This window comes from Carassius carassius, chromosome 2 (assembly GCF_963082965.1).
Source record: "Carassius carassius chromosome 2, fCarCar2.1, whole genome shotgun sequence".
Classification (NCBI taxonomy): Eukaryota; Metazoa; Chordata; class Actinopteri; order Cypriniformes; family Cyprinidae; genus Carassius; species Carassius carassius.
Genome location: NC_081756.1, coordinates 18359978 through 18368374, shown reverse-complemented (window position 1 = coordinate 18368374; position 8397 = coordinate 18359978). Strand labels below are relative to the sequence as shown.

The 8397-nt window shown below is 36.6% G+C and overlaps 1 protein-coding gene across 3 annotated transcripts in view; it reads left to right on the top strand.

Moving 5' to 3' along the window:
• LOC132105391 (unconventional myosin-Ie-like) overlaps positions 1 to 8397 on the top strand; it is a 50184-nt gene that overhangs the window by 13866 nt on the left and 27921 nt on the right. The window lies entirely within an intron of this gene.

Genomic DNA, 8397 nt, shown 5'->3' with positions numbered 1-8397 from the left:
AATAACATTCTGAGCTGGTTCTGTTTCTCTTCCCTGACTCTGCCATCACTGGGAACTCACACACAAGCCTGACCACAATGAACCATCCCGCTTTGTCTACCAGTTCATTCCACCCTGTCTCTACAATTACAGTAGACGCTAGAACTGTACTGATCTTATATCAGCTTGAAAGGATGACGTCGATAAATACCACCACCATAGACCTGTCCGACTGGCCCTTCCATTCCTTGTCTATATGGCAGACGATTTAAACACATTCTCCTCATTGTTACGTAGGTGTGCTCGAGGGTGTTGTTCAGTCAGGATTCTCAATCCTTAAAGATCAGCTCAAAATAGAGAGCAAGAAATAGCTCGAGGGGACTTGGCTTCGCTGTTGTGTTTAATCAAGTTCCCACATATGCCTGACTTTGATTAATGCCCTCATTACAGGCTTCTCATGTGGGCCGGTAATGTGGCCCCTTATGTTGTGTTGTATCTCAGAATCTGTGGAAAATTTGTTTAGACAGGACAGTTTTATGAGGCAGAAGTTATTTATGTACCAGAGCACTTGTAGTACAGTAGGCTTCATGACTACAGCTCTCAAAAGAATCGTTCAGCCAAAAAAAAAAATTGTTCAGTTACTCACCCTCATGTTGTCCCAAAGGTATATGACATTTTATTTCTGCTGCGGATCATAAAAGAACATATTTTGGAAGTCAGTGAGGTTGATACAACTCTGGCTCCCATAAAGATTTTGAGACATTTTTAAAATGTCCTCTTCTGTTCCACAGAATAAAGATATGTTTGGTACAACATGAGACTGCGTAAGGTGATCTGTCCCTTTAAGAGTTTGTCTCTTAAAACAAATATTGATGTAAGATGCTCTGTAGAAGGACTAAACAGGCATGGAAATTACTTTATTATTACTTTTATTTCCCAGTCAGCTTCTTCTTTGAGACACTATTTAATTTAACCCAAATTATGATGTGGCATTTGTTTTTGTACACAAGAAGCTTCATGAAATGGTCATTATCTGCTTATTTTTTTGTGTGGTATTAAACACTGTGAAAGCCTGATCTCTGTGTGTTCATACATAAAAGGTACAAAGTACACCACATAACCATAAATCTGCCCCATGAACATAGTCTCAGGCTTTTTATTTATTCATCGGTGTCCATCTGTGTGTTCTGGGAAGACCTTTTTTCATGCATCTTTTAAAAGCAGACAGTTAGTGGAGCCATAATCTATGACTGCTTCTAAGCAGAATATAAAGGTTGCGTGGGCATATATGACCAGTTTCGATAGCCAGTTAAAATATGTGAATTTTATTTAGCTTTATTCTTATTTATTCATTTGTTTTTGTAGTTAACTGATCAGCTAGTTGCTTTTCTTGTAGCAAGAATGTTTTGAAATGCAAAAGTACAGTGTTTCTCTGAGGTGATGTTGTTGTTGTTGTGTAGTGGCTTGTGGCAGGACAGGTGGCCGGTTTGCAAATGATGCCTTGAATGTGCTCAAAGCAAACAGGATTAGATGACGTATAATCATGTTTACTCTGAGAAATAAAAATTTTTTTTGGACAGCATTGAAAAGTGGATATGTATAATTTATTTTGGAAAAACAAACCTTATTAAAGAAGCATATGTACTTTGTCTAGCTACAGTTTACAATCCAAGACCACCCAGATTTACGCTCACACTCATAGAGAAAATTAGAAAATTTAAAACAAGTACTCTATACATCTAATTTCTTCTGATAGTCTGCAATTTGTCTTACACTGTGCAGCATTTTCAAACAACTTACAAGTCAATGAAACTTTTATTATAATTTAGTTAATTTTTTTTATTGAACATGAATAGGAAAATACTCTATAAGTATTTAGATTAAAGATACAAGTATTTAGAAGTAGTCTAGTCTGTTTACAAATATTTATTAATAGGGATTAATTATTTGTCCAGCTGTTTTTATGCATCTCTTGGTTAATATGTGACTATGACCAACAAACCTACGACAAGATAGTGTTACTATATGAATGAAATGATCTGTTTATATCCTCCCTCGATCCTGAGTTTAAAAACTGCCGTATATATGATGATGTACTGTCACCTTGTCTCATCAGCTGCACTATTTGAATTTCAGCGCCATTTTTGGAATCCTTGTCTAAACATAATCCATCTTTATGTGTACTTCAGGGAAAACGATGGCGTTCCAGACTTCCCCATCAGACAGAACGTGCTACATTCTTTTCCACTGCCTTCAAAAGCGAGTAGAAATAATATGGGTGGGCTGAACTTGAAAACTTTGGAACAGAGTTTCTCTGCGGTAGCCAGAGGTTTCAGAGTCACTCCTATCTCAGTTTACACAAACCCTCTGTGTTTGCTGTCTCTGGAGGGACGCTATAGTCGGCACTGCCTCCATTGCCATTTCTTACCCAGAAACCCCTCTCTGCTCTTCTGGGTTTTCCCAAATGAACAAACAAGGCATGTCTACAATTGTGATGAGGGTATGATGATTTATTTATTTTCAATTTGTAATGTGTTTAAATGTATTGCACACCTATGATTAGTCTAATCTCTGGGCTTGTACTTAGTTTGAAAACCTCAATGTAATGTTACAACATTGAGCTTTTTCAGCAGTTGTGACTCAGTATTAATGTTTACAGACTGGTTATGGATAAGCCTGTTTTTCTTCAGCACATTACAGTGGTGAATTTAATAGTGCCCAGGGTTTACTACAAATCAGAATGAAGGCCAACACTGTGTACATAGTAGTCCAGGCTGGGATCATTTTTAACAGACATTTTCCAGGAACCTTTAAGACTGTAAGGGCTTCACAACTGCCTGCTGTGAAAATACAATTATACACTTTTACATTTTGCCCTGGAATTCCCATCAGTATTGACATCCTGCTGACAATTGCTGATTTATTTATTTTTTTTAATCATCATGCAAACAATTATAATGCATCAGAGTGCCAAGGTTTATGTTCTGAAGAACTGATTGGAAAGGACTAAAAGACTTACTGACCTGGTAAAGACCCAGAGGTCAGAAAAGACTCAGCATGCGAGCATCTCTTATATGCTTACAAAACCATTTAGTACATTTTTATAAGGGCAAATACGGATTGGGCTCAATTAAGAAAAAAAATAAATTGCTACAGCTTTGAAGTGCACTAGAATGTGCCTTGTGATTGTATTCATTAATTGATTATACTTTGAATGGAGATGCATACCAAATAATTTGAGGTAATTTTGGCTTGCTTTGTCACTTCAAAATAAAAGACTAGGGCTAACTTGATCCCACTTCAGCTATGCCATGTGTGAATGCAGGTCCTTTGTGAGAAATCCAGATGGTTGTAAGGAAAGGTTTGTTTGAGGAGGTAAAAAAAATTGCCGCCTTACTGAATCAAACCCAGCCTTTTCCTGTGCCCGAGTCTGTGCTCCGCTCCACACTCTCCATATAAGGCAATGGTATTTACATGAAGGAATGGGCTGCCATGTAAGTATGGATCTAAGACTGGTGCTGCTGACATTTTTTAAAGTGCCACACAAATAATAAGGAGATTTTCATTTGTGTTCATATGTGATGCCAGCCAGACCCAGTGGGATGATTAGTGTTATTGTAGCCAGGGATGGGCAGTATTTCAGATACATGTATTTAAAATACGTTTTTGAATTACAAATTACTTTTTTGTACGGATGCACCATTACCACTTTTTATTAGAAGGACTCTTTAACAAAGTTTGTAAGTCGGGAAGGAGGTGGGAAACAGTGAACACTGAAACAATTTTAATAATTAAATAAGCAAAACTTAAAATAGCCACAACCAATACAAGAATAAAATCCAGGTCTGGTCCTCTCTCCTCTTGCACTTTCGTCACTCCTCCTTTTATCCTTCAGGAGCTCCTTTGTGGGACTCAAGGCTTTTGGCCCCGCCCCTCGACTCACAGAGTCCAATACCCATACTTTTATTTTTGGTACTTGCCGATACAGATACAAATACCTGCATTTTCACATCATTTGTACATTTTTTAAATATTGGGCACAGAAACAAAATAATAATAATATGAATCATGTTAGTTGGCTTCATTTAGCAAACAAATCTTTCCTTCTGTTAATTCCACACTTAATTTTACCTGTTAAAATGTATTGTATAAGCTTTTGCTACTTTTGATCTGCTCCATTGAAGCAGCTCAATACTGTAATCACAAAACGTTTTCCTAAAATAATGCAGACCACACATTATATATTATACGAGTATGGACATACTAATTTGGTGATGTCATTTACGTCACGTGCACTGTACGTAGACCCTCGCTAATGAGTAAAATCCAAAATATACTTTGTCCTTAAAGCTTAAATCCTTGCCTGCTGTGCATTATAGTGAATGCCCCTATACTTTTTATATTTCTATAAAAGTTTTATATTTACGATTTAGTTTTAATCCAAATGCATGCGCTAATGGAGTGAACAGAAATTAAGATCATGCAACAGAAGTGCATGCTCTCTGATTCTTTCGCTCTCTCTCCTTACTGTCAAATTACTTTAGAAACTTGTGCATTTTACTTACTTGCTTTTGAAATATCCGACCGAACTATACACTTTTCAGTGATCTCTGTGAGAAATTCACTCGACAAACTTGCACATCTGTGCTGCCGCACACTTTACTTGTCAGCTTTCACACGCTATACAGGCGTAGATAGTGAGTGTTTAACATTTGTACTTCATAGACATTATTTATCTCTAATATATCCATTCTACTCTCTGTAGTTCTGTTTCTATTTTTGGACACAGCTATATTCACACACTGTGTGGTATCAGGGCATTTTTTGTTGTTTCTCCATCATTCATGGCAAAGCAGTATGTCATGGTGCATTCATATGACAATAAGATTGTATTCCTGAGTTGTTGACTTTCAATGTTTTCTTTATTTTCATGACTATGAAAATTGTAGATTCACACTGAAGGCATCAAAACTATGAATTAACACACGTGGAATTATATATGGAATTATATACATAACAAAAAAGTGTGAAACAACTGAAAATATGTCATATTCTAGGTTCTTCAAAGTAGCCCCCTTTTGCTTTGATTACTGCTTTGCACACTCTTGGCATTCTCTTGATGAGCTTCAAGAGGTAGTCACCTGAAATGGTCTTCCAACAGTCTTGAAGGAGTTCCCCGAGAGATGCTTAGCACTTGTTGGCCCTTTTGCCTTCTGTCTGCGGTCCAGCTCACCCCTAAACCATCTCGATTGGGTTCAGGTCCGGTGACTGTGGAGGCCAGGTCATCTGGCGCAGCACCCCATCTCTCTCCTTCTTGGTCAAATAGCCCTTGATGCCTTCAGTGTGACTCTACAATTTTCATAGTCATGAAAATAAAGAAAACTCTTTGAATGAGAAGGTGTGTCCAAACTTTTGGTCTGTACTGTGTGTGTATATGTATAAATATATATATATATATTGCTAACTTGCATGTACAAAACATGATATTAATGAACAATTACGATATAATATGTAATTAATAATTTTTTGCAGCACCCTCATAGATTGAAAAAAAATACATGGAGCAGAAACACACAAGATGCAAATATTTTTGTCATCTTTGTATAGAAAGTGGATTTTTGTAGTAAAGGGACATTGCCAACTTACTGCAAACTAAATTATTTGAATAGACTTGAAAATTAATTACAATAATAATAATTACAATTTGTACAAACTGGTAAATACAAACATCCCAGGAGGACTTTTGAGACATTGTCGTGCCCAACGTTTACCACTTGCTCACGCTTTCATACAAACTCAATTAGTGCCATTTTGAATTGCAGATATCAGAAAACTTTGGTTTGAATACTACTGTATTGTTGTTGCAATGTTCTTGTCATATATTTTTGGTGAACAGTTGCATACTAAGCTGTAAAATCAATCAATTAGGTGATTAACACAGATATAGGGGTTTCCTGCATTTACAAGGCTGTCATATTCCCGCTGTTTCTAATAAAGTTGTTGCGTTTTATATATTTGATTACCTTTTTATTTTAAATCCTGATTGATGTCTTCCCATGGAGTTTGGGATTTTGACCTTGCATGGTGCAGATGGGTATCATTTTTGTCATGGTGTAAATAATGCCTGCTGTTCCTGGGTGAACCACAGCACAAGTGTAGTGAACTTAAGCCTCCCTCGTTTCCGGTGTTCCTTTACAAAACGGAACACTTTCATCCCTAAATAAGCCTAGTGGGACCGACCAACTATAGCTCTTTAAAAGCAGAGATGTTGTTTTCTTCCTTGCTTGACTTTGTGTGGTCCAGAACTTTGAGTCTTTGAGTATAGGTGTGGTCCTTGACTTCTTCAGAAAGAAGAGAGTAAAATTACAGTGTTGTGCTCTAGTCCATTGCGATAGTTTTTTTGATTAACTTTCTGTGAATTTTCACTCAGAAATTGCTTCACAAATAATAACTCAGAAACAGCAAGTAACACATTGAATTAAGCCTGAAACTTTGAAATAGAACGACTGAAATAGTACTTTCTTGAAAAAAACGTACTGCAGTAAATTTGGTTTTAAAAACAACTTTATATTTACAATGTAATGAATTGTTTACTAATTAGAAAAGTTGAACACCAGGGAGCAACAACAGATGTAGGAATGTAGTTATCAAATTAAATGATACAAGTTAGCACTTCAAACTGTTAAATGTCATTCTTCTTCTACGTCTTCCTATTTTTTATTGTTTAAGTCTCATTTAAGTAATTGTGTTCGCATCCTGTTTTTGCAGCTCTTCATGAAGCTTTGGTTTGGCTCTTCGTTTATAAGGAATATGTGCTGGGAATGAAGAACGTGTCCCATGGTGTGACAGTGATGTGAATTCAAACATTGTGAAAGGGTTCAATAGTATTAGAAAAACAGGTGCAGGACAATGAACGCTCTCTCTGCAATATATACAAGAATAAACTAAACAAAACAGTGCGTAAAGATCAGAAAGAAGTGTTTACTGTTTTGCTTAAGATGCTGCCTTCCTCCTCAGTTGTTTTTGAGCCATCTCCACTACTAATAATGTTCAGGTAAGGTTGCTTGTTGTTGTCATGGTGTCGAGCATTTATAGGGTTTCTTTATTTTCCTGTAATTTACCTCAAACTGGTACTGGAAAGGAAGGGAAAAAAATCGTCCATACTTGGTGTTCTTCTGCTTTCCTGCTAGATTTTTCAGACTGCGGAACATACAATTTTGACAATTGTTAAATGTCTTTCCAGTTTACCTCAAATCATTGTCATGGCATTCCTTAACTTGGGAAAACTGCTGTAAGAAAAGAATAGACAGATGTGGCCTTCGAATCAGACTAATGCACTAATGATTGAACATTACAGAGCAAAATGTTTAAAACAGCAGTGCGTTTGGTTCATGTGCTCTCCAAGTGGTACACTCACTGTCTGTCCGCCCTCTTTTCTTGAGTCACACTCTTTGTATCCTTTTCTTTTGATGTCCTGTCAAATGCACTCCAGGCTTTGTGTCATTTTGAGTAAAGGTCTGGTTCCTCACGGGCCATTGTGACCTCAGAACGGTAGCCAGAAGCCATTGACTTGCATCCCATGATGAATTACCCAAGCTCTCTGGAGACACACCTGTGCAAAAACATGACCAGAGTGGAAGCACAATAGGAAGAGAGGTAAAAGAAGGGGACAAGGGAGAAGAGGAGGAATGGTGAGACCATCAGGCGAAGATCAAAAGAAGTGTTTGAAGTGCTCAGGGAGCTTTAGGGAGACTCCTGACCATGCACTTTTCATCGGTTTAGAAAAACAAAATCGACATCTGCTGCGGTGAAAAAAAGAACCAGCTGTGTTAAATGTGCCGCGGGCGGTGAATTGGACGTGGTCATTTTGCTGACTGGACTGTTTGCTCACATGAACTGTTGTCAGCGATGTACTGTGTTTATCAGTGTTCAGGACTGAATGCGAGTGTCTGTCCCTGGTACCATTAAAAGCAATTGCAAAATTGCTTCCTAACCCCGCATCTGCCACTGTACAACCAAACAGATAGTTTGGCCCAATAGGTCTTTCACGATACCTTGAATATGGCTAATAGTGCTATATATTATTTATCACTCACAATATCAAGGAGAAATACATACATACCCAAATGATTAATAAACATTTAAGCTACCTTAAGCTGGTTCAAGGGTTATTTTAGTATTATTAACATATACTACTGTGATATTTATTAACATTTTGAACATTTGAACACTTTTTTTTATTCAGTTTTAATTTTAGTAATGTAAGTTTTAATAAAAATATATTTGCTTTTATAATTTTTATATTTATAAAGCTTTAATTAATTATTATTTCCATTATAGTTTTAGTTATTTTAGTTATTTAAGACTTCATCTTTTAATTTGCTTTTAATTTCTAATTTAAGTTTTTCTTCTAACATT